The sequence below is a fragment of the Gastrolobium bilobum genome, unplaced genomic scaffold (assembly GCF_033153095.1).
Source record: "Gastrolobium bilobum isolate Gb01-03AN ecotype WA unplaced genomic scaffold, APGP_CSIRO_Gbil_v1 utg232133, whole genome shotgun sequence".
Taxonomy (NCBI): Eukaryota; Viridiplantae; Streptophyta; class Magnoliopsida; order Fabales; family Fabaceae; genus Gastrolobium; species Gastrolobium bilobum.
In genome coordinates, this window is record NW_026898656.1 from 1 (window position 1) to 27,838 (window position 27,838).

At 34.5% G+C, this 27,838-nt stretch overlaps 1 pseudogene; it reads right to left on the reverse strand.

Annotated features, from left to right (window-relative positions):
• Positions 1 to 9,271: 9,271 nt before the first annotated feature.
• On the reverse strand, positions 9,272 to 15,306 carry LOC133318107 (E3 ubiquitin-protein ligase SINA-like 10; annotated as a pseudogene).
• Between the last annotated feature and the right edge of the window lie 12,532 nt (positions 15,307 to 27,838).

The window sequence follows — 27,838 nt, forward strand, 5'->3', positions numbered from 1 at the left end:
TGATATCCTTTTAGATAGCGATTATGATTTATTAAATTTTTAAATCGTTATACGCACGTAAATCTATAAATATTCGATGTAAGAATATCTGGCTCCTTAGTATAATTTGAATTAGATCGATAAATACTTCCCGTTTTAGATTGATAAAGACCACAAATCTTTTATCAATATACAATCTTGTAATTCATTGATTTGTATACTATTTGCCTATACAATGACCATTCACACACTAATTTTTTTTTTTAATCTATATGATCTTACTATAGTATCGTTGTTAGTATATAATGTCACTCTACAAAACACAGTTATTGTAATCTTGCCAACAATTAAATATTAAATAATTAACTATAAAACATGAATAACAAAATACAGTTGATGTCATAGCATACTATGTACATTAATTCTATATATCTTTCGACTCATGTAATCTCTATATATTATTTTAACTTATTAGTACTTACGAACTAAAAAAAGAAAAAAAAGTATGTATAGTTTACAGACCTATAACATGCTATACTTAAAACCCAATTAATTAATATGTGATATCTAATACTGTTACTTTTGTCGTTATTTATTAAAATTAAAAGATATATAAATATTACATATATATATATATATATATATATATATAAAAGGAAGGTTGTACTCACAACCTTTTTTTTACAACCATATCTTAACACTGTTTATTTCTAACCTACCTCTATATATATATATATATATATATATATATATATATATAGATATATATATACGAAGAAAGAAACCAAAGAAGAAATAAACCAAATAAAAGGAGAGTAGAAAAGAAAAGAGAAAAGTGGGAAATATACAAGAGAAAGAAAAAACTAGAGAAGAAATTAAGCGAAATCAAAGGAAGGTAATATTGAAGGATAAAAACTTTTTTTCTTTTCACTATTTCTTTTAAGGATTTTTAATAGTACTGTTACTTGATAAAAACAAGATTCGTTTTAAAAGAATTCTTTTTCTACTTGATTTTATTCTTGCCTTTAACTTTATTATTATCTTGTTTTTTTAATGTTGATTATTGACTGATGAATTATTTGGTACCAAATAAACACTAAGAGAATGTATAATTGTTAACTGTTGATGCTGCTGTGAACTAACAGACAAAGTTATGGGATCAAACAGTAAATTTGTAAGGGATGCCTTACTTGGCTTGAGTTCTGCCAATCAAACCATTTCACATGCAGGGACCCATAAAATTGGAAATTTAATTAACTTCAGTTAAATGTTACAAAATTTATTAATTGTGATTTTTTTATATTACTTCTTTTTTATAAAATTATTTAAGAGAATAGTATTTTCCACTATTACGGCTGGAATGGTTATAGTTAGAAAGCCTCAATACTACTGAGACTTTCATCGCGTTTGTTTATTTGTGCTAACCTTTCTAGAGGATCATCATGCCTAGTTTGTGTTTTACCGGCGAGAATTAAGGAATTTTCGTCTATTTCTATGAAAACCGTTCAGAGTTTTATATTATACTATATTATCCATGCGATGCATGAGGGGAAAAATCGGTCGGTTTGTCGAAAAAAACTTTTCGAACTGGGAAAACAGTTACATACCATTTTTACTATCACGAAGCCATTGTATAGTATTATAGTTAGAAAAAAATATTTATCACAGCACACCCAAGGTATTCATGCTTTCATAGTCAAAATCCAAGTATCCACATTTTGTATAAAAACTTTATTTTAATAATAATATAGGGGTCATGATCATTTTACACTAGTGTAAGTTACACCGTTCATCTTGTCCGTTGATCCCACAAGTATAAATATATGTAACTGAATTGTGATTAGTTGGTCATTTTTATAATTTAATATTTTTCTTATTAAGAATATTTTTAATAGTTTATGTAATAAGAGAATTTTGACATATAAGGAGTTTAATAATATACATTCTAATCACAATGTGTCTAACTGATAAGTTTTAAATCACATAAAGTTAATTAAATAATATACAACAAAATCACAAGTAGTGAAAGTTGAGTTTTCCCTTCTTCAATTTACAAAAAGAAGAAGAATAAATACATTTGTGATATTAATTGTGCTTTTTGCTTAAAATATTATCATCATGTGAGTTAAAGTGAGTTAAGCAAAACACTCCACCATTTCGGCCTCCTTCCTAAAAAAACCGAGAGAACACCATTGTTTGAGGGGAGGGGGGAGCTTAAAACCTAACTTTTGTCGTGGTGGATGAATGACTTTGATGATTGAGAGTAAAATCCTTAGAATTATGTTGTGAGTAAAACCCTACAAGCCATTTCACTTTAGAAGTCTTGTTTGAAGAGAGATCACCACCTAAAGTTCTTAGGTTTTTCAAGCTTTTGGAGTTTTTGAGGGTTGTTTGACTCATTTGAGCTAGGAAAATCATCACCATGCCTCACGCTAGGTTGATCTATGGTGAGTAATCTCAGCTTATTTCATGTTTTTATCAAAATTCATGAATATTGATTTTTGGTGAATAGTGTCTTGCGAAGATCAGATTTGTGGAAAGAGTTTTGATATTCCATGTTATAGGAATGAGCAAAGTGACTTGGTGATAGTAGATAATCCATTAGAAATGACTGTGTTGAAAATATAACGTTTGACTCAAGGAACAAAGAGGTGAGTTTGATACCTTAGAATGATAGTAGATGTTTAGCCTTGGACTTGGTATTTGTGTGATAATTTTTTTTTACACTACACTAAAATTAAAAAAAAAGAGTAAACACCCTTTCTGGTCCCTAACAAAAAACACGGTCCCCACTTTAGTCCCTTACAAAAAAAAATTAGTCAGTTAGTCCCTAACAAATTCAAAGTGGACCCATTTTAGTCTTTTTGAGGGACTAATATGGGTCTTTTTTGAATTTGTGAGGGGCCACGATTTCAACTAAATTGGTTCACTTTGAATTTGTTAGGGACTAACTGACTAATTTATTTTTGTAAATGACTAAAGTGGGGACCGTGTTTTTGTTAGGGACCAAAAAAGGTATTTACTCTAAAAAAATACAGAAACACTACCAAATGATTTTTAAAAATTATGAGAAGACCACAGAAAAAGTTCTACCCTATTTAGGAACTCAAAAATCAAATATAAATATTTCAAAAAATGAAAAATTGGTCTAAACGATCGAATTTGGCCAAAATAGGGTGGATCTCACACAATGAGTGAGCCTTCCTCATAACATCGGTTTCATTCGGCTCACCAAAAATCAGCCTAATATGAGCATCTCTAACAAATGTTGAAATACCCGATATGTCCTGCAGAGACCAAAAATGATAATAACCGTTAGTGAACGAATGAATATTGGAAAACAGATGTCTTCCCAATCACCAAAACTTCTTAAATTATAAAAGACAAAACTTCCTAACTTATAAAAGACCAAATAAGCAAAAGAATTAGGAAATATCAAAATAAAAAGAAATAAGAAACAGAAGGAAACAAAAAAAAAAATTTAGGATATAAACTAAATAAAATAAAATAAAGGAAAGAATAAGGAATAAAAGGAAAGAAAATCACTCTACTCTACTATTAATATTCAGTGATTGAGATCAAAAGAATGATGTAAATTCTCCTGCAATGGCGTCAAATTTGACATGAGCTGTCGAACTCACTCAAATTGCCAGGTAATAAATTTTTTAGTAAAATGGAACAACCTGGTTTGTCTCTCAAGAAAATTACAAGGATCTAAATCGATAGTAAAACGGAACAACTATGCCAATGGTAAAATTAATATTGTAATAGTAAAATATTATTTACCTAATAATCAATAAAGAAAACATTTACATGTGAATTATCTTGGATCTTTCTTTCTTAATAATTTACAATTATGTTATGATTATCAGAGTCTTGTATGTAATAATTTATGATTTGTATTATGTTTCTTGAAATGTTGTTTTATAATAATTTATAATTATATTATGTTTCTTGGAGTGTAGTTTGTAATAATTTGTAATTTCTATTATGTTTCTTGTAATAATCTTTTACAATTCTATTATAATTCTTGGAATTTTTTTTGTAATAATTTATAATTTGTATTATGTTTCTTGGAATATTGTTTAGACTAAATTCCAATCCTATTATGCTTATTATAATTTTGTTAGTCAATTATTTATCAATAATATGTATGATTATTAAAAAAAATATAATATTTAAATGAAATAAATTATAACCATATATTTTGTGATTTTTTAACTTATAAATTTAATAAATACATTATTATTATTATTAAATAATTTGGGAGTGTTACGAGCTTATTGTCTTTGGAGGAGAGGGCTATCACCGAGATGGAGCCGTCCCCGATAAGATATTATAATTGGACCTAAATTGAGAAAGGAGAGGGCTACCCATTAGATGGAGTCACCCCTAGGAGAAAGGTCACTCTTAGGAGGAGAGGACTATCAACGAGGTGAAGCCACCTTAGATTTGATTCTCTCATGAGTGATCCCTACGGTATTAAATTATATTTTTTTGTTTTATCTTGTATTTAATTTATTTTATTTTCTTGTTTGTAAATGGCATTCACCTTTCTTTGTGAATTATTTATTTATTTATTTTTGAAACTCATACTTCATTGATTTATTCATATTATTTACTTTTATTGTCCTAGTATGCTTATAATTCATGCAAAAAAAGTGAAAATCACTCGTGCGTATTTTGTCTTCCCTTCTTGTTCATTGTGGTTGTTATGCACTCACCGAGTCTATATGACTCACCCCCACTCTTATTTTTCCTCCCAAATTGTCAAGCAGATTGATAATAAGTTGCTGGGAGTTGTAGCTCATCTTATAGCTTTATTTGGACCGTCTGTCCTTGGATAGGTAGACTTTGGTTTATTTTTGGAGTTATGAGCATTCTGCAGCTATGGGAGGTCTGTTCATGACATCTTTTAGATTGTTTTCAAGATTCTAATATCTAGATTGTATATTCGATTATTGATGTTATTGGCTGGTGTTGTATACCTTTCATATCAAGTGTTGAATGTATTTTGCGATATTAGAAATACAAACGAGAATCTACCGGCAGCTTGTGTCAGCACCCCGGCTGTAACACCCCGTTCTAGAATCGGTTTGTTAACATCGCATTATGATATTAAGTGCAGTTACAATCACATGGGTTCAATTAAAATCCGGTTAAATTTTTCATTTTAAAACATGCCGAATTTATAATGCCCAATTGCGTGATCATAATCATATTACTTTGCGGAATCAGATAAATCAAGCTTAATATCATGTTCTTATTCCATTTTTAAAACATTAATTTAATTCTTATTTATTTCCCAACTTCTACTATATTGTATATTTCTTCGTTAGCTACGCGTGGTTTCAAACCGCTCCTCATTTGGAGCTCTGTAGCTCAAGTTATGACAATTTTACTAACTCAGGTGTATGCTGAAAAACTACGCGGGTAGGGCGCTTAAGCGCTCTCCAGGGAGCTTAAGCGCCCACAGACAGAAGGAATTCACATTTTTTGGCCACCAAGGGCGCTTAAGCTCGCTCCAGGGAGCTTAAGCGCGCTACCTGGGCGCTTAAGCCCCCATTTTGGGCGCTAAAGCCCCAGGCGGCAGAAAGCTTTTGGTCTTCACAGGTGCATCAGGGCGCTTAAGCCCCCTCATGGGCGCTTAAGCCCCCTGAGCAGGCTTAAGCCTCCATTTGCAGGCTTAAGCCCCCTCTTCTGGGCAATTTCCTATACTCATATTTTTCATGCATCTTTCTTGGGGAATCAATCCTACACATTTTACAACCTATTTAACAAGCTTGTGATATCCCTATATCATTGCTTAACTCTCATCCTCTCATCATTGATTTAACAGAAATTGGGCAGCATAACCTTTGTTTTCTCAACGTTTCCCAACTTAGCACAAGGTACCTAATTGACTTTCCAGCTCAACATATCCAATACATAAAAATACATTCATGCATTTAACTTACAGTAAGCATCATACACAAATATCTTCATTACTTACAATATTACATCATGTCTTAATTACAAATCTCATATACATGCCAAAGGACTTAGCTACAAAATGAACATGATCAAAGCAAGTAACCATGTATCAGATACCCATTACTACTACAATGATCATGCACTAAGTCCTCCAAAATACATCATATGACATCAAAATATACATATAGCAATGCTAAATGGCATGCAACTCAACATGTCCAGCTATCAGGTACAGTCTACTCACGCTTCTTGCCTCGATCAACCTCACCTCTATCAGTACCTGAAATGATGCCCCACAACACGGGGTGAGATATACGAATATATCACAGTAAACCAGAGGTCCTTGGAGATCACTCCACCCTAAGGTTCACTTTGATGTACACATAATCATAATAGCTTAACACATTCTTATCCACAAGCATCACATGGACTTCCAAGAGAGATCCACTATGGGCTGTTTCTCTTAGGCTCTTACCACATGGAGATCCACATAGGGCTGTTTCCAAGGGAAGTCCTTTCCTCAATATATTCCAAGAGAGATCCTCAAAGGGCTGTTTCTCTTAGGCTCTTACCACATGGAGATCCACCTAGGGCTGTTTCCAAGGGAAGTCCTTTCCTCAATCTAGGAACCTCCAAGAGGGATCCACATAGGGCTGTTCCTCTTAGGCTCGAACCACATGGAGATCCACATAGGGCTGTTTCCAAGGGAAGTCCTTTCCTCAATCTAGGAACCTCCAAGAGGGATCCACATAGGGCTGTTCCTCTTAGGCTCTAACCACATGGAGATCCACATAGGGCTGTTTCCAAGGGAAGTCCTTTCCTAGCATTTTTCACAACATACTCTAAGCCTCATTCTTCCTTGAACATAGCCAATCTACTCAACATTTCATAAAAACCCTAAAACACTATTCATTAACCCTAACCATAAAATTTTCCAAGAAAACAAGGTTCAAGGGTTAGAATCTTACCACCAATGGTCACACAACCAAGGATTGATGGCTCCTCAAGCTTCAATGGAGGTTGAAACTCCCAAAACCCCACACTTCTCAAAAGGGGCGAATCTTTGGGGACCAATATCTCTCTCCACAAGGACTCCCACTCAAAACCAAGCTAGGATTATGAAAGAGGGGAAGATTTAGAGTAGTTTAGGCTTTTGAATCACCCAAAATGGTGAAGAACTCAAGGTTCTAGGGTTCTCTCTCTCTCTCCCTCTTCTTCTTCTTCTCCTCCTTCTTCTTCTTCTTTCTGGCGACGGGAATGGGGAGGGTTTTGGGTTCTTTTTTTTTTTAAGTCACTTAACATTAGTTAAGTGGAATCAAGTGGGTATTGGTTCATCTATCTATTCAACTCCATTAATTACCAAACTTTATCCAAAAGTCTGAAATATTATTCTAGGAATATTTATAATTTTATTTTTATATTTTGGGCACTTTTGCCAGTACCCATTTATACCCCTTAATTTTCACTGAGTACACTTTTTAACTCTAAGTGACTCAGATTCATTTAATTAAGTCTTATACTTAATTTTACTCACTAAAACATGCTTAATTATTTAATTAAAATTAATCAATTAAATGCTTAAGTTTGGGATATTATACCGGCAGCCTGGACGCCCAGACTGCCACGTTGGGGGGCAACTGTTATGGACCTGACGAAGGCCCAAATAGGGCTAACAGCTAAGAGGGAATTAAGAAAATATTTCTTAATTATACTAATCCTACTACGACAGCAATTGATCAACAATTTGACCCCCAATACTCCTAAGAGGCTTAGAAATGCACTCCTGTCAGGTAACCCATCTATAAATAAGGGGTTAAGCTAATAAGGTATACATTCTCTAAATCCTCTCTCTTAGCTTGTCACTGGGCACACACCCCACACCTTGACTATGTCGTTTGTATTATTATCCACAATGATCCGCTAATCTCTAAGGTACCTCTCCCATAGGTACTTGAGAGAGGGCAAACAAATCCTATATTAACATACCAATCTCTGATTGGACATCTAGATCTATCAGATCGTAACAGGACGTTTATGCAAATTTTATGATAATCAATTCAATTCACCTCCCTCTTGAGTATGGAAGTCATATTTCTAGCAAACATATTTGAAATAATATACTAATAAAAAATTTAATATGCACAATGTTGTTTACCTATTTATATAGGAGACTAGTTATACTTATTACTAAAAACTTTTACTACTCTTACTAATAAATTAATTACCGTTGATTTCCGTCAATTTGACAGTTATAATTTTTTAGAATTGATAATTAATTAGTTAGTGTGATCAAAAAAATTATAATCGTCAAATTGATGGAAATCAACGATGATTAATTTAACAGTAAAAGTAATAAAAGTTTTCTGTAGTAAGTATGACTGTCCCCTTTATTTAGAGTAAGAGAATGAAAAAAAAAGGGGATCATCACAGAAAAATTAATATGATTTCATGTGAAATTATTAATCAGTTTACCATGTTGCTAATTTAACAGAAAAATTAAACTTAATTAATTAATGAAAAATAGACATAAGAATGTATTTATAAATTAAGTTATATAAGATTAATTTAAACCAAATAAATTAACTACATTTTTTAAGAATGATAAAAATAATATGTGAGTATCTACCAAAAAAGAAAATAATATGAAGTAACAAAGTGTGTCATATAAAATATTTAAATCCTCGTCTAGGATAAATTTTTAATCGTTTTGTAAAATATACTACACCTACCAAAATTAGAAATACATGATTTCAAGTAATTGTATTTACACCCTAATCTGAAGTGGATTTGTGGAATGAGGTGTCAAGCAAGATTTTTTTTTCATCAATTTCCTTCCAATTGCATTTAGGGTTTGAATGGTGAGGATAAGAGGTTAGACTATTAGAGTTTCATAGCCATTAGACACTAGTTGGGTAGGAATATATTCATGGATGGCAATTGGGCTTGAACTATAATGCTAATAGAAAGTTTCTTTCTTTCTTTTTCTTTATTTGTCTTTTTTCTTTTTAATTTTTATATTTTTATAAAATAAAAATGAACTTCATCAAAATATATTCACAATTCACAAGGCATGCTTGGCTCCTTAGGATCATTTCCTCATAGTTGTTAATCTTGATTCAGAAGGTTAAGCTTCGATACCAATTGTTGCCAAAGAAGACTTGAGAAGATGGTTACATCAAGTCTGGGCAACTCCAAAGGAGAGATACCTTATCTGCAATGTAGTGAAGACATACTACACCAGCTATCAAAGCTTGTCTATTTGATAATGTTTACTGTGACCAAATGGCAAGGTAGCAGCCAGAGCAAGAAACTCAATGTTCTGTGAAATGCATCAGACAGTGATCTATGTTTTTCATATATCATTCCATTTTTTCTGGTACATATATGACCTATCTGTCCAACTGTATTCTCTTATCCCTTATTGGCAAGTCAACCGGCTTCGGCGCCGCATGTGGATGATCTGGGCCCTTATAAACCTTCAGGTGGGTGAAAAGTTTCCTGCCAAGCTGCATACACCAACCCTTGATTATTGTATATTCAATTACTGAGAAACATTATTTTTTTTAAAAAAAATTATTCAAAGAACAGATGAAATATTATGCGGATAAGGAACCATCTTTAGAATATACAATCACCAACAGAATCCTAGCAAAAACTATTAACCATGAATACAAGAGTTTTCCGGTCCTTCTGAAAAATTATCACGGAAGCACCACAAGAAGGACCCACGTGCTGAACAGAACAGAAAAACGATATGTCCCAAAGAATGACCACAAGTGTAGATGCTCCTTAAAAATCCCAGCATTCCTTTCAAACCAGAACTTAAATTCTTAAGCTAATTTACAATTGTCAAGGATTTCACTTCATTCTTCACTACTATATTCTGCCATCAGTTATGGAGATGAATATTGCCTACGTGACAATATGTCATGAAGATTAATCACAAAATTTAGAATTATATCAGCTTCTCTACAATTACCATGCATCAACAATCCAGTTAAACATCTCTACTTCGGATATGAGCATGTCTTAGAAAAATATTCAACTATAGTTGAACCTACCCTCCCTTTTGGAAGCATGCCACGAACAGCATGTTCTACAATTCGTTCAGGAATTCTGTTCTGTAGTTGGGAAAATGTCTCCACTTTAATACCACCACACCAGGTCATCCTGAGTGCCTCCTATAAAGCTTTTGGGTCCTCTTTTTCCCCCTTACAGCAACCTTTTCTGCATTTACCTTTAGAACTCCATGTTAAATAATAAAGAGATTCACATTATGCATAGCAATCATGTATGTAACTATGTATGTCATAAAACATATTCTTGGCCATACATGCCAATACGAGCACAAGAAAACGATATAAACAGCATTCCTATCTTCAAATTTGCATATTGGAAAATCAGAAATTATCTTTGGATTATAATGGGCCTGAAGTATGGGACAACAGAAGATAATAACAGAAGATAAAGGTAATAACAGAAGTGAGGATGGCTAGGGAGAGAGAAGAGGAAGAGAGTTAGTTAGGGAGGATTTGTTGAGAATATTCTTGGAAGATGGGACAACAGGAGGGGGAATTGGTGTAGTATGCTTGTCTTGATTTGTTTGGGGAAATTAGTGGGTAAGGGGTACTTTTGGAGTCTCCTGGTTATTTCTTTCATTGTAATTCCATTAGATAGAGGCTGTAACGAGCTTGTATCCATCTTAATTTGCTTGTAATTCCAGTTCCATTATTTGAGGTTTCATTTCAGATCATAACTCGTCCTCATGCTCAATGCAAACTAACTTCAAACACATTAAAATCTCCTTACAATCTATAGAAAGTAAATTGAAGAAGAGTCCCTACCTTCAGATTTACATATTGTGGACTAAGTAAAAGAATAATGTTTCTTGTAGCTACCAAATATGATGCGAAAAAACATGACAGATATTCATACCTAACTAGATTCAAGGCTGCTTAATTAAGTCATCCCCAAACATCATGTAAACTACAGATTATGTTGATAATCAACGTAAAGAAATCTTAAATGTAATCCAACGTTCTTCATCAAATAGGATATTATTACAGAAATGAAGTTAAGAACAATATGACTATATCTATGGAGTTTCTAGTCCATTTCATGGAAAGGCTTAATTGCAGGACTTCAACAATAGGTTAATTTCAGAAAACCTCAATGTAGTTTAAAACTCAACAACTCAAATCCTTTAACTTATCAAACTGAAAATATCGACTCCCTATACGGGGGCTTTCTGTACATGCATAGGGTTTAATTTTATATGACCTTGAACAATTTGGTAAGTTAAGGGAGTCAAGCTGGGGGGGGGGGGGGGGGGGTTATTTTGAAAATAGCATATATTTTAATTAAAAGAAAGAGTAATAGAGAAAGGTGTTCAAAAGAGAGATTGACTGCTGTGTTGCACATTGTAATGCATAAGGTCATTTTAGCATAAATAACAAATCATGAATGTTTCCATTGCCAATACCAAAAAGACAAGGAATGCCATCTATAATAAAATAACCACTCTCCATTAAAACCGACTAGCGAGGGTGGGTGAGAGTAATCCATGTAAGCAGTCTTACACCTTTACATATTTTCTAAAAGGCTAATTTTCGGATTTGAACGCATGATATTTAAATCACAAAGGAGCTACTTCTAGAGAATGCCAACCATAACGGTATCCATAAATACGGTACACTACCAAACAAATAAGTTATGAAAAAATACATACCACAATTACAAACGCATCCATGTCCACACTGGGAGTATAGGTCACTGAATTCTTCCCTCTGATGTGAATAGCAATTGTTGATGCTAGTCTTCCAAGAATTTTGTCAGTAGCATCAACAACATACCATGTTTTCTCATGAATCACATGATCTGCAGATTTTGGATAATAGGTCTTGTTCCAAATGTCCTGTAATTATTTTTTTTTTGGATGGGGAGTTTGCATTTAGATGATCATAATTTCTTTATTTAAAATTCATAACAAACACCCTATGCTTTCCCAAGCTATATAGGCTAGTGAGAGAAGAAAATAAGGGCATAAATTACTGATACTCATGCCAATCTACATTTAATTTACTTCAATAACAACAAATGAATACTACTAATCCCAAATCAGAAGACAACAAAGCTCGATTACTGTAACTTCATATCCTAGTTTCATTCCTTCATAACACTGAAATTTTGATAAGCACTAAAGGTAAAAGAATCTTACTCATTTGTAGACATTGAGGGTGCTAGGTATTCTAAATTAGTTGTATAATTCTAGTTTTAAATTCCATGATATCTTGTACATGCAGTTTTTATTAGTAATATTATCTGTATAACTAAGGTGGACTTAGTACAAATCAAACATAAGTTCTAAATAGACGAAAATAAAAGTGCAAATCTGGGGCGGCAAAATAGAATTTACCAAACTGGTTCAGTTATGTTAAAGATGCAGTATGTTGAAGAAAGCTAAAGATAGTGTAACCATGTGGAGCTACAATCAAAGTTATTCCATATACACAGGCAAAGACAGATAACTGCCTAGTTGTTGAGAATATAATTGTTGCAGTAGTTATTGTAGGAATGTAACTGCTATCATGCAACTGTTATAAAAATCATTGTAGGAATGTAAGTTATTGTAGGAATGTATCTGCTGTAATGTAGCTGATGTAGAAGTTATTGTAGGTACTAGGAGACTAAATAATAAAGGCTGGAAAAACACGTAAGAGAAGGCAGAATTTAAGTTCAGAAAGTTAGGAGAATAAGGAGAGAACATGCCTCTCCAATGCATGCTTCTACAATTCTGTGTATTGTCATTAAATATATATATATATATATATATATATATATAAAGATGTTTCAGATTTTTTATGATTTCAGTGGAGTAGTTCTAATTTAATTTCAGCTACTGTTCTACTTTTATTTATTGTGTATTGAGTTTGCTATCAACCTTCTTTCTGCAAAACAAGAAATTTGACTTCTCATCTTGATGTATTTTGATGTTTTAAAGTATCTGGTAAGGAATTTAGAAACTAAATCATCCCCGATGGTGATACACCCATGAGGTTGTGCTTGTAACCATCTTTTGGCTTTATAGATAACCAACAAGTCACCAGTTTCAGTATGAAATAGTTGAGCATGAAGAAAAAGACTATAATGGTTTAGAATTTACCTGCTTTCTTTGATTTAGATCCAGCAGATAAATGATTTGCTCATCATATATCTGCAACTTTTTTTTATTTTTATTTTTTAAAAAAGAACAAGTCCTTGTGTAAAAAGGACTAAAATAAGAAGATTAAGTTGTTTGTAAGGATGTTTAGTTTAGTTTGCTCATGCCAGAAATACAACAGCAAACATCATGAACCACTCCATATAAACTTCAAAGAATTTAACAAAATAGAATTTAATGCTTACTACTTCATTTATTACGGCAAACAGCTGCTCAAAGGCGTGAGTGAGGTGTAAGGCATTGTTTATCATTTGTTATATTTTCTTCAGACAAAAAATTGGCAGGACCCCTAAGTCTTTACATTCCCATCTAATAAGTTTGAAAATTATAAATGTATTCCACTTAAAAAAGCCTGACAAGATTGACTAAACAAGTTTCCTCATAAATAATTAAAGATTAAAATATTAAAACACCAAACATATGTATTCATGCGGTACTTTCTGGTTAACTAAGTACTAATAAAGAATATGATTCGTCTCACTCTAAGACAAAAATTACAAAAAGAAAACGATCAAAGACTAATTTCTATAACCCACAAAGAGCTAAGGACCTTCCCACACTGCAATGTGTGAAGCATTCTATCTTTTTCTTATGCAAATCTCCAGATGGAGAGATGCATAACAATCAAAACAGTCAAATGGAATCACAAGGAACCCTGATGTAGGAATATCTGCAGTGCCCCTTTGAATGTTCTTGGTAGAAGACATCAACGTTAGACAGCTTCCGTTAGACTTGGCGGCTATAGCATGACCATACCCTGACTGAGAAGAGTTAGGCCCCATGCAGCTAATAGTGACCACATTTCCCATATTCTCAACAACATTGTTTTTGAGAATAAACATATTTTCATCTGTTTGCTCTTGAAGAATAAGAAATTCATCATCAGAATTCACGGATACATGGAAAGAGTGACGGTATAAAAATTGAATTCCAGAACTTTTATGTTTATTGCTGAAGTGGAGGGATAACTCCTTTGATGAGGCAACAAAGTCACAACCTTTGTGTGGGCATAAACATGGAATGTAGATACATTTCTTCTCATGGTTATTCCTTTCACTGTAACTCAATGTCTCTTTGCAACCATATTTTGCATTAAAGCATGATATGTTAATAGATTCCAACACTTTCTCGATAGCTTTGCAACGGTTGTAATGAATGCGAGATGAGCACTCAAGACACTCCCTTCCAAGAGCACAACAGGTAAAGCAAGCAAAATGCCCTTTCTCGCACTGCAAAAATCACAAATGAAGTTATTAAATTAGATTTTGCATTATATGGTACCTTATAACCAACAAAATTAACAAATGCCTTAGAAAGGCTTGCAAATTGTAGTAAAAAGTTCAAATTTTACGCAACAAATAACAAATAAAAGAAACACAAACAAAAAGAACCACAAGTGCCACGGAAAAAAATTCTCATATATGAATACCAGGAAGAAAAGCATGCATGACACCTTGTTTGACTAAGAATTTAAGATTAAGTGCAATTCCTAGTGATGTATCAGAATGATACTTAATACCGTAATGAAAAAATACAGCTTACTTAATCAAAAATTTCTAGCAACAAGCTCACAGAAATTAAAGTTCATATCACATAAAGCTTTTTTTTGGTCTCCTGCTAACAACGTACATGATATATTGCATATGAGACTCTCCCTAATTCAACTTTGTAACAGAGCTAATATAAACATTAGCGCGGGATACAGAAAAGATGGTGCAAAGACTAAAAATTATAAACCGCTAAGACTTGAGGCACTCAACAAATAACATTAGCGCAGGATCACCATATATGCATATAATCAGTGAACGGTAAATGATAAATATAATCAAATGAATCAATAGCAAATAGAAAATTTTCATTCCATATAATTCTGAATTTGATTCTCGAATCAGGGTAAAACCGATAGGCAATCACAATTTTTCACCAAAAACAAATTAAACTGCAAATTAATGAAAAGAAAACAGAAAAAGCTGAAGTTTAAGAATGATAGATGGGACAAAGATATATTATACCTGGAAGACAGGAATAGTCAATGGTTGACAGCAGCTGCAGTAGTCGAGGACTTTAGGGTTAGAAAGGGTGACAGAAATAGGGTCTATGCCCTGAAACTTAGATGTTGCTTCATCATCTTCCATAGGATTGTTTTCTCCAACATCCTCATCATGATTTTCACTCCCTTGGCAATGCACATAGTCTTCCAACTCAATTTCACAGCCTTCTCCCTCCTCTTCCGGATCTTCTTCTTCTTCCTCTTCCGGATCTTCTTCCTCTTCCTCCTCTACTGGTTCTTCTTCTTCTTCTTTCTCTACCACTTTCTCAACTACTTCCTCCTCTACCAGTTCTTCTTCTTCATCTTCCGGCAGAGGTATGTATTCATATTCAATAGTAGTAAGCCTGCGTCGCGTATGGTTCTGGACTGGATTGCTGTTGGATCTTTTCCTTTTATGGAAACGGTGAACCAAAACTTTCTGCATCTCTCTGGAAAAGGAAAAGCTCTATATATATATTTTCACCCACCGGAAAAGGAAAAGAATAGAGGGTCTAAAATAAAAACAAGAGGAAAGTAAGAGAAGAAGAAAGAAACCAAATAAAAGGAGAGTAGAAAAGAAAAGAGAAAAGAGGGAAATAAATACAAGAGAAAGAAAAAACTAGAGAAGAAATTAAGCGAAATCAAAGGAAGGTAATATTGAAGGATAAAAACTTTTTTTCTTTTCACTATTTCTTTTAAGGATTTTTTTTATTTTTTTTGGTACATTCTTTTAAGGATTTTTAATAGTACTGTTACTCTGCCAGATTCGTTTTAAAAGAATTCTTTTTCTACTTGATTTTATTCTTGCCTTTAACTTTATTATTATCTTGTTTTTTTTAATGTTGATTATTGACTGATGAATTATTTGGTACCAAATAAACACTAAGAGAATGTATAATTGTTAACTGTTGATGCTGCTGTGAACTAACGGACAAAGTTTTGGGATCAAACAGTAAATTTGTAAGGGATGCCTTACTTGGCTTGAGTTCTGCCAATCAGACCATTTCACATGCAGGGACCCATAAAATTGGAAATTTAATTAACTTCAGTTAAATGTTACAAAATTTATTAATTGTGATTTTTTTATATTACTTCTTTTTTATAAAATTATTTAAGAGAATAGTATTTTCCACTATTACGGCCGGAATTGTTATAGTTAGAAAGCCTCAATACTACTGAGACTTTCATCGCGTTTGTTTATTTGTGCTAACCTTTCTAGAGGATCATCATGCCTAGTTTGTGTTTTACCGGCAAGAATTAAGGAATTTTCGTCTATTTCTATGAAAACCGTTCAGAGTTTTATATTATACTGTGCATGAGGGGAAAAATCGGTCGGTTTTTCGAAAAAAACTTTTCGAACTGGGAAAACAGAGTTACATACCATTTTTACTATCACGAAGCCATTGTATAGTATTATAGTAAGAAAAAAATATTTATCACAGCACACCCAAGGTATTCATGCTTTCATAGTCAAAATTCAAGTATCCACATTTTGTATAAAAACTTTATTTTAATAATAATATAGGGGTCAGGATCATTTTACACTAGTGTAAGTTACACTCTTCATGTTGTCCGTTGATCCCACGAGTATAAATATATGTAACTGAATTGTGATTAGTTGGTCATTTTTATAATTTAATATTTTTCTTATTAAGAATATTTTTAATAGTTTATGTAATAAGAAAATTTTGACATATAAGGAGTTTAATAATATACATTCTAATCACAATGTGTCTAAATGATAAGTTTTAAATCACATAAAGTTAATTAAATAATATACAACAAAATCACAAGTAGTGAAAGTTGAGTTTTCCCTTCTTCAATTTACAAAAAAAGAAGAATAAATACAATTGTGATATTAATTGTGCTTTTTGCTTAAAATATTATCATCATGTGAGTTAAAGTGAGAAGAGTTAAAGTGAGTTAAGCAAAACACTCCACCATTTCGGCCTCCTTCCTAAAAAAACCGAGAGAACGCCATTGTTTGAGGGGAGGGGGAGCTTAAAACCTAACTTTTGTCGTGGTGGATATAATGACCCTAACTGGTAAATCTTAGTTAGAGATTTAATTTAAGGATTTAAATGCCATAATTAGATTCAGTGAGCGATTTCGAGTATTTTGACTGTAATCATGACTATGTTATGAACAGTGCGTTCTGCCGGAGAATTTACAGTTTTGTGAATTAACCGGTAGAGCTTAAAATGAGCAAATTAATTTAGGAACATAATTTGAAAATTCTGATGACGAATATGAGTTCAGAACGAAAAATTGTATAGTCTTGCACTTTCCGTGAAAATCTCGTGAATAGTGTTTCTACCGGGTATTTTGTACTGCTGTTTAAGCAACCGGTAGAGTCCAGAAATAAATAATTGATGAAATAAGAATAAGAAAGTCCAATATATGCCAAGCAAGTCAATATAGGCCCAAGAAAATGATAAGTTTATAAGTGTTAAGTTTTAAAAGTAAATAAAGTACAATTAGTGATTCAGAGTGCATTTCGTCAAAAACGGTGCAGAAACCATACTGTGAATTATGAATATTGTTTTGTAATAGATAAAAATTAATGTAAATGATTTTAGAAAAATAAAAATATGTTCGTAGTTTTAAGTTAGTTCCGGGTCAATTTAAGTTAAAATACGCGATAGAAAAACATCTGTTAAAAAAGGCCACATGTGCTAGCCTTATAAGTGACTTAGTCTCATTATCCCAAATCAGTTTCTCTCTCCTCTCACCCTCTCAAAACCGAGCTGCACCATTGGAGAAGGGGGGTAGGGTTTTGAATTTCTTCTCCTTGATTCTCCATCATTTCTACTCCAAATTCAAAGACCCACCACATGAAATTGCTTGTAAAACACCCAATGAACCCATTCCAACCATCAATTTGAGGTTTTGTTGAGTGTGTGAAGAGTTATTCCTCCTCTCATTTTCGAGTTACTATTCATTGGAGGAGAAAAAGTGAGTTTTTGATGGAGCTTGGCTTGGAGATTGCTCTCTAGGCTTTGTACAAGTGTTTAGAGGTAAGAAACCTCTATTTCCATGATATAATTTTGATGATTTAAGTTATGAAATATATGAGCATGTTGTGAGTGGGGAATAATTGATGTTAGAATGTGAAATTTATGATAGATTATTGTTGTTTAGGAAGTTATAGTGTTGAGTAAGCATCCACATGTGATATAAAAATTTAAAAGCCCTATTGCATTTTCCTCCTAGGTTTCGGCCATCATGGAGTGAGTAGGAGTTATTGTGGAAAAATTATATTATGTATTGTGAAGGTATAGTGTGTTGGAAATGAGTGAAAATGGATGAGTTAGTAAGAATGCCTAAGTAAAAAGGACTTGGTGTCTAAACTCAAAATAGGAATTTAGTGGAAGCATTCCTAGGTGTTTGCAAGTTGTAATGAAGTAACGAAAATGTATTGTAAAAGAGAAGGATCTTTGGAAATTCCCCTTATAGGATTCGACCTATAGGGTATTTAGGGATATATTTTGTACATTTTATTTTAAATAAAATGTGTTGTAATAAATTGTATAAAAGTGATGAGTTTTGAAGAAAAGTAGCATGATTTATGTTGAAAATTCCTAAGGGAATGGTTGATTAAATTAAAGAACACCAACGGTTATAAAGAGGTCTAGACTTGTGTATTGGCATAGGATTGGCAAAAATGCAAAGAAAGGAAAATAAGCGATAAAATGTATGCTTATGAAATAATTATGGTATTGCATCATTTTATTGATGCATTGTAAATTATTCTCTAGGTGTGCCTAGGGATTGAGAAGGATCGGAAATCTCTTGAAGTGATAAAAGTAACTTGTTCCACAAGTAAGCGTATTGGTAAAGCTTCAAGAGGTAAGCTCTATGTTTAAGGAGTCTTTTCCTGCTTGAGTGCTCCACCATGGTTAGTGAACTATGGTTGGACTGTATGACTGTGATTTAGATGCTTTGTATAGATGCATTCATATAGAGTTATTTGATAACGTGATATGTTTTGCTCTGATATGACTTCTGTAATTTGATTTCTGTAACAATCTCTGGCCATTGATTGTATAGTACCCGGACGTCCGCTTTGGGGTCCTCCCTCGGGACTGATGGTGTACTCCTCTGATATGTCTGGTTCCGCTTTGGGGTCCTCCCTCGGGAACACGTGCGTTGATTTCCGCTTGGGGTCCTCCCTTGGGAATGACGGCGCACATCTCTGATATGATATGGATATATGCTCTGTTCTGTTATGATATCTGTTATATGTTGTATTTGTATACTCTGTATCTGAATTTCATGCAGGAGTGAGCCAGGGGTATGGAGAATTCTCTATAAACCTGGAGCTTATTGAGATTTGTAATCTCACCCCTCTTTGGGGACACATTTTCAGGGGCCCAGATTTCCGGTGAGTCCTCACTAGGCAGGGACACGACACGTGGCTGAGGCAGTTGACAGACCGGATTTTGAGTGGCTGTAGGCTACTACCTTTTTGGAGTGTTTGATGTATTCTAGTATTTTCGCATTTGATGGATCATGATACTGATCCTTTATTTTGTATATGGCCTGTATATGTTTTGTACATGTCTATCAGTTTGATGCATGTACATTTGAGTATTCAGGAACGTTATATGATGATGTAGTATTCAGATAGGTTTATGTTTTGATGGCATGCTGTTAGATTTAGTGGCACGGAGCCATGTTATGCATGCGCCCATGTATGGGTATTTGATTATATTTGGATATCTGGTATTTCTGAATTGATATGTTGTATAAACTGTTTATCAGGAAATGCTTCTGAGTGGGATTGGAAAATCCCCAGTTGTCCGATTTATAGAGGAAACTCTGCCCGATTTTCGTTTACGCCGAGTAAGAATTAAGTTAGAAAAAGAAAAAGTTAGCTCATATTTTTGTAAGTTAAGTCTTCCGCTGTTTCTGTTTGTATCATATGTATGTTAATTGAACCGGCTCGAGACGGGGATGTTACATTTATGGTATCAGAGCAGTTTCTCTAGAAGAGCCTGTGAAATATTGCATGAACTGTTCGGGTTGTGATATTCTTGAGTTTTCTTGGAATACTATGATATGCATGTCTGATCACCGAGTGTGAGCGTAGCTAACTCATTCCTTTGTGTGAAATATGCAGAATTATGGTTCGCCCAAGAAGGACTTCTGATCCTCCTATTGACCCGACCGATCCAATATTAGCAGATTTGGCTAGACCCCGACTTAACCCGCGGGGAAATACTTCACAGCCAGATCCAATGATAATGGCCTTAACTGAGATGCAACAAAATATGGCTGCAGCTAGGCAGCGAGAGCTAGAAGTGATGATGAAAGCAAATCAAGATCTGTTAGAGGCTAATAGGTTGGCCAATCAAGAAATGATGGCAGCAAGCAGAATGGCGAATATTGAAATGATGAGATTACTCTTGGTTGAGGTGAGGGCGGGTGGGCAAGGTCCACAGCCACAGCCTTTGCAACAGCCACAGCCTGAGCCACAACCACAACAGCCTGTTCCTCCTCCTCATAATCCCATTGTTGTGGAGGGTGAAGGAAATAATGATGTGAATGAAGAATCTAGTCACAGGGGTGGTGTGGCACAGCCAGCCACTAATAGAGAGCAAAGAGAAAGAATGCTAAATGCCTTCCGAAAACATGCACCACCAAATTATAAAGGAGGCATTGATCCTATTGCTGCAATTCAGTGGTTAGAAGAATTGGATCGCATTTTTACTGTCATGGAGTGTGATGATCAGCAGAAATTGTTGTATGCTTCTTATATGTTGCAGAATGATGCAGCTGATTGGTGGAGAAATACCCGTCTGCCCTTGGAATGTCAGGGTTATGCTATTACCTGGCCTTTATTTGAAAGGCAATTCTTGCTGAAATACTTTCCGGCTGAAGCACGGATAAGGAAGAAGGGTGAATTTGAAGAACTAAAGCAGGGTCAGATGTCTATTGATGAATACTTGAATAAGTTCAATAAGCTGGCCAAATACTCTCATTTCCAGAGAGCTCCACCTACAGAGGATGACTTGATTTTTAAATTTCATAGAGGATTACATGATAACATCTCTGAAAAACTTGCAGGTGACTCATTTGATACTTTTGCTGCACTTGTTAAAAAGTGTAAAAATATTCAAGAATATTACAGAAGGAAGCATAAGGACCAATCTGCTCCTAATTCTGGTCCTAAAAACACCTCTGGGAATTCTAAAGGAAAAGAGTTGCAGGTTAGACAGTCTGATGGTAAGTTCAAAAAGGCGGGAAATTCTAAGCCTGGAAATATTAAGCCTGCTTCTCTATGTGCTACATGTGGTAAAGTTCATGCAGGGGTTTGCAGAAAAGAGCAAAGACTGTGTTACAAATGTGGCCAACCTGGGCATTTTATTAGGGACTGCCCCTTTAATGGGGGACAGGTTTCTACTATTCAGGCCACTCCGGCTCCTATTTTGGTTGAGGAACCATCTCTACCTCTCCCACCTCCAGTTGCCCGAGTATATGCAGTGACTCAGCAAGAGGCTGAGAGGTCAGCTAGTTTGGTGCGAGGTATGATTTCTATTCGTGATGAAATGCTTAGTGTTTTGTTTGATTCTGGTGCCACGCATTCTTTTATTGCTGATTATGTAGCTGAAGCATTTGGTCTGCATGTGAAAAAAATGAAAACTCCTATGCGTATTGTTACGGCTGTGGGAAGAGTTTTTAATGAAGACTATGTTTGTGAAAATGTGAAATTCAAGTATGAAGGCAGGGAATATTCTGCCGACTTTATTGTCTTGCACCTTGCTTCTGTGAATTTAATTCTGGGGATGGATTGGTTGTCCAAGTACTGTGTGAAGATTGATTGCTGCAGTAAAACCATTTCTGTCTCATCTTATGATGAAGAAAAGGAGTCTCCTTATTTGTCTGTACTTCGGGTGGTAAAGGCCTTGAAGGAAGGAGATTCCGGGTATGTTTTATTGGGAGGTCTGGTTGGCGTTAACAAGGAGCCAATTTCTGTTATTCCGATTGTCTCTGAATTTGAGGATGTCTTTCCGGATGAGATTCCGCACTTTCCTCCAGAGAGGGAAATTGAATTTGCAATTGACTTATTGCCTGGTGTGGGACCTATTTCTCTTGCCCCATACCGAATGTCACCTCTAGAATTATCTGAATTGAAGAAGCAGATTGAAGACCTATCCAGAAAAAATTTTATTAGGCCGAGTGTGTCTCCTTGGGGAGCCCCGGTGATCTTTGTTAGGAAGAAGGATGGGTCTATGAGATTATGTACAGACTACCGGCAGTTGAACAAGGTTACGGTTAAGAATAAGTATCCTTTGCCGCGGATAGATGATTTGTTGGATCAGTTGCGGGGTGCGACTGTATTTTAAAAGTGCACTACCCAAGCAAAAAATAAATTTTGAATTTCTAATAATGAATTTCATTGTAATTAATTCACCATATTTTAAAAATAATTCACTTTATTGATATAAATATCAATATGATTTCATGTCAAATTATTAATCAGTTTACCATGTTGCTAATTTAACAGAAAAATTAAACTTAATTAATTAATGAAAAATAGACATAAGAATGTATTTATAAATTAAATTATATAAGATTAATTTAAACCAAATAAATTAACTACATTTTTTAAGAATGATAAAAATAATATGTGAGTATCTACCAAAAAAGAAAATAATATGAAGTAACAAAGTGTGTCATATAAAATATTTAAATCTTCGTCTAGGATAAATTTTTAATCGTTTTGTAAAATATACTACACCTACCAAAATTAGAAATACATGATCTCAAGTAATTGTATTTATATAACACCTCACAATTTTAAATTAAGTATTTAAGCCATTAAGTGTGTAATCAAGTGATGGATTAGTGAAAATCCTAAAGATTAGGCCAAAATACAAAGAAAGAGCAAAACGGTAATTAGCCAACACGCAACCCTAGGCAGATAAAAATTGAGTAGAAGGTCTCATATGGTAAAAATAACCCTGGAAATGGGTTCAGAACGAAAAATTGAGTGGATAGGCAAGTTTCAGAAAAATCAGTGAATAGTGTTTTTCGCAGGTAAAAATATCGCGTTACGTTTGCACCGTAAAATGTGCCGGTGGAATTTTGAGCTCTAGGTTTCAAATATGAGTTACAAATGGTCTAATGAGTTAGGAAGTATGATTGTTGATGAAATTTGATGAAAGTAAGTCACTTTGGGGAAACGTGTCAACGCCGCGCGCGATAGTTTAAAACAGTATTCTCTCCGAACGAATGGAAGACTCTGAATTCATCTGATCAAGCCTAATTAAAGTGGAATAGTTAATGTTAAAAATTAGAGTTTCTGAATAGGCTTTGAATTTACAGACGTTTAGTGAGAGTTTTGACGCGTTTTGAATCGCGTGAGGTGGCGTGGGACCCACCCCACTTGAAAGTCACTTAAGCCACCTCATCCTCTCCACTATTCATCATCTCCTCACTCCCTCTTCCTAAAACCCGAGCCATCAGCCCCCTTCCCCCCTTCTCCATGAAAAATTTTCTTCTCTCCATTAATCACTCAAATCCAAACCAAATCCAACAAAGTTTAACTTGAAATTTGTTGAAAATTGTCTTCCAAAGCCATTGGTGGCCTTGTTGAGCCGTGAAAGTGAGAGGATTTTGAGATCTTCCCCCTCAAAGGCCGCGGTTCACATTGAAGTTTAGGTGTTCATGGAGTTTTCAAATGCTCCAATGGTGGAGTATACTTAGGAGGAGTCATTTGCCTTGCATTTGGGTGAGTTATTTCAACATTTCAATGGTTGATTTGTGATTTATGTTTATGAACCCTAAAAGAGGGATTTTATGATGTGTTGTGTTAGAGAGCTCAAATGGAAAATGTCTATTAGATGATAATGCCTTAGAATGATGTATTAATGCTAGAAACGCAATGAAAATTTTAGGTGAAATGTGATGATTTTTAACTTAGAATAATTTGATGGTCATGACATGGAATTTTGGAAAAATGTGTTGTGATGTTGATAATAAGTTGTTGTATGATAGAATGATGATATAATGTGATTGGTTGAGTTGAGGAATGGTTGAAAATGGAAAGAAATCCTTTGGGATTCCCTAGGGTATAATTCGGCCATTTTGGAAAAAATTGAGGAATTGATGTTGAAAAATGATTTGGATGATGAATTGTGTAGTTATATGGTGCTTAGATGGGTTGTGTTGTGGTTTGAAAGTGTTTGAATCAATGGGAAAAATGAATTGTGTTTAGAGACCTAAATGAGCCTAAAGTGAAATATTTCGCAAAACGATGCCTAAATATCGTAAAACGGAAAAACGACGATTGAACTAGCCTCTAAACAAACTAAGGGAGTGTTATAAAATGAGAAAGAAAATTTAGAAAAATAAATCCCCAATTAACACCTATATGGCCGAACCTCCAAGGGAAAAAGGGGAGATTTTGCGGTTTTCGCGTTCTGATGTAATCTGACGCGAAAATGACGAACCGGCACTTGAATTGGCCTATTGACAACCTTATGAGACGTAACAAAATGAGAAAGAATTTTTATTAAAATAAATCTCAAATTTACACTTCAATGGCCGAACCATCAAGGGAGGATGGGGAGGATTTTTGTGATTTTGCGTTTTGATGATATTTGACGCGTACTGGTGGATGTACGTAATTGTATAGGTTGCCGTACATTGACTTGAATCCCAAAACTTGAATCTGGGAGTTACCCTTGGTCTTGGACCAAGTGGATTGAGATATGTATTTAGTTCAATGCATGTATAATTGTAAATTAGCATGTATTGTTTGAATTATAAGAGATTGGCAATGTCCTCTGTGTAGGCATTCCGTTGTGTACCAAGTTGAGGGATAAGCTGCTGCGGAGCTAGTGAGGAAATTACTTAAGGTAACCTCTTGGTACTGGGGCTTGTTCCCCTTTTCTGTTCCACCTTGCCAGTTGATGGCAACGGTAGGAAGTGTGTATGAATAGTATAGAACACGTGAGCATGCATGCATTATTGCTATGGGTACTGAGGTACCGAGTCTCTGGCCAGTAGACAGTTTTATTAGCCTTCGTGCAGTTTCAGACTTCCGCTGGATAGGTCTCCAGGAGGGAGTTCCAGTTGACTGCGTGTCATGGTGTGTGATCCGGGTAGGAGCACACTAGGAATGTCTTTGGCGTTTTGGATGGTTTGGGCATCATGGTTGTGGTTTCTGTGAACACACCTTGGATGATACCCATAGGCCTATATATGCCCAGGGCGTACGTGGAATTGGGGTTACCATCCCGTATCGTCGTAGTTTGTATCTTTATATTCCCCATTTCTCTAAATCCCTTGCTATATCCCGTTTTCAAAGTGGTTGTTTTATTCTATTGATATGCATCGAAGTGAACCATTGGGTGGAGTTTTCTCCAGAACCTCTTGGTTACTGAGATATATTCGTATATCTCACCCCGTCTCGGGGCATTTATTTCAGGAGGTAGCAGTGGAGCAGGAGCAGCGGGCAAAAGGCCCGCAGAGTGAGCAGAGGAGTGCTTCATATTTTGCATTTTGTTGGTCGTGTGGCCTAGGCTAGACTTAGGGCATGAACATCTCATATGTATGTAGTATGAGCTTCATTAGCATATTTGTTCATGCCATTTTGCCTAAGTCTAGTAGTTGTGTATTTGGTTATGTTGTCATTTGAATTTAAGTTATAATATTGGAAGAATGTAAGTTGAAGTTGAAGTTTCAAGTTGTAAGTTGTAAAGCAATATTGTAATCGTATTGATGCATGACTATTTATGATGGAAGGGCCTTAGGCCTATTTTAGGGTATGATTACATATATGATGAAAATATGCATGAAAAAGGTGTTAGTGATTGCAACTACTTAAGAATGATTAATATGAACTATATGCCTAATGACTATAAACTGGATTGGGTTGTAAGTGCCCCAAGGCGTTGTTGGTCCTTGTGTGTGCCACCCATTGGATTATTACTGTATTATCCTGTGATTATTAGGTACATTTGAGGTTTAAATGATTTTTACAAATTTGGGATTATTGGAAAAACAAAGAAAACTCTCGCGAATTTTCTGTAGAATTGGCAGATTTTAGGCGAACTTCGGGAGGGCATATCTCCCTCCATAGAGGTCCAATAGGGACGTGCCATACTCCATTTTAAAGTTTGAGATGTCCTCTACCTTGTGTCAAAATTTTAGGAAATTCTGGGTTGATCTTCGGCCTGAAAAAAATGGAGAAACACGGACTGCTCATGTGCCACTGCACCTGAGGCAGATTCTGGACCGAATTTGGGAAATTAATTCCCGCTTCGTTTCTCAGTCAAATTAAACGTGTGATATATCAAAATGAAGTTTGAGATGTATAGTTTGTAGGATAAAAATTTGAGAGCAAATGGATGATTAGATTGAGTGCAGTAAGTCGAGTAATCTGAGTGGTTTGGAGCTGTTTTTGGGGTTGTTTGGCTATTTGCTTATCCAACTTCAAACGGCGATAACCGGAGCTAATGAGCTCCGAATTGAGCATATGATAGCTTGTTCAAAAGGGAATTAAGTAAGACAAAGATATAATCTGAGAAGAGAGTTTGGTTGCGAACGGTTTGGTCGCAGAAAAATTTAGAGTGAAACATGTCCGAATTGGTAAAAACGTAAAGTTTGGAAATTGGCTAAGTGAGTTTATAGGAACTCCTTAGTAACTTATAATAAGTAATATGAGTTATAAAAATAGTTTAAATAAGTCTTCCGCAAGAGTTCACGGTTACGGTCACAATTTTTAATTATTACGCTTTTTATGTTTTAAATGCTCGCGTAATAATTGGAAAAAGTTTATTCGCATTTTTATAAATGAACTGCTGTGATTGTAACTGCGCTTAATATCATAATTAATGTTAACAATACCGGTGTACAACGGGCTGTTACATTTTACACCCTAATCTGAAGTGGATTTGTGGAATGAGGTGTCAAGCAAGATTTTTGTTTCATCAATTTCCTTCCAATTGCATTTAGGGTTTGAATGGTGAGGATAAGAGGTTAGAATATTAGAGTTTCATAGCCATTAGACACTAGTTGGGTAGGAATATATATGAGTCATGGATGGCAATTGGGCTTGGACTATAATGCTAATAGAAAGTTTCTTTCTTTCTTTCTTTCTTTCTTTTTCTTTATTTGTCTTTTTTCTTTTTAATTTTTTTAATTTTTATATTTTTAAAAAATAAAAATGAACTTCATCAGAATATATTCACAATTCACAAGGCATGCTTGGCTCCTTAGGATCATTTCCTCATAGTTGTTAATCTTGATTCAGAAGGTTAAGCTTCGATACCAATTGTTGTGAAAAAAGACTTGAGAAGATGGTTACATCAAGTCTTCAAATAAAAACAACTTCTGCAAAAGCAACTTTAAAACGTAATTTACAGAAATTAAACTACACATACAAAAAGATTGATAATAAACTAGACATTTGATAAAGACCGAATAACTCGTGTGATATAATGAGATATTTTATATCAAATTAAATAGTTTAGCGGAAACTTTAACACTAGCATGGAGTAGATCAAATCAAGCAAGCATGGAATAAATTAAAAGGAAAATAGAAGAGAGAGTTTGTACAGTCAATTTTATACCAGTTCGATCCCAGATTGATTGATTAACTCTTTTGTCCCTATTTTAAATTTATT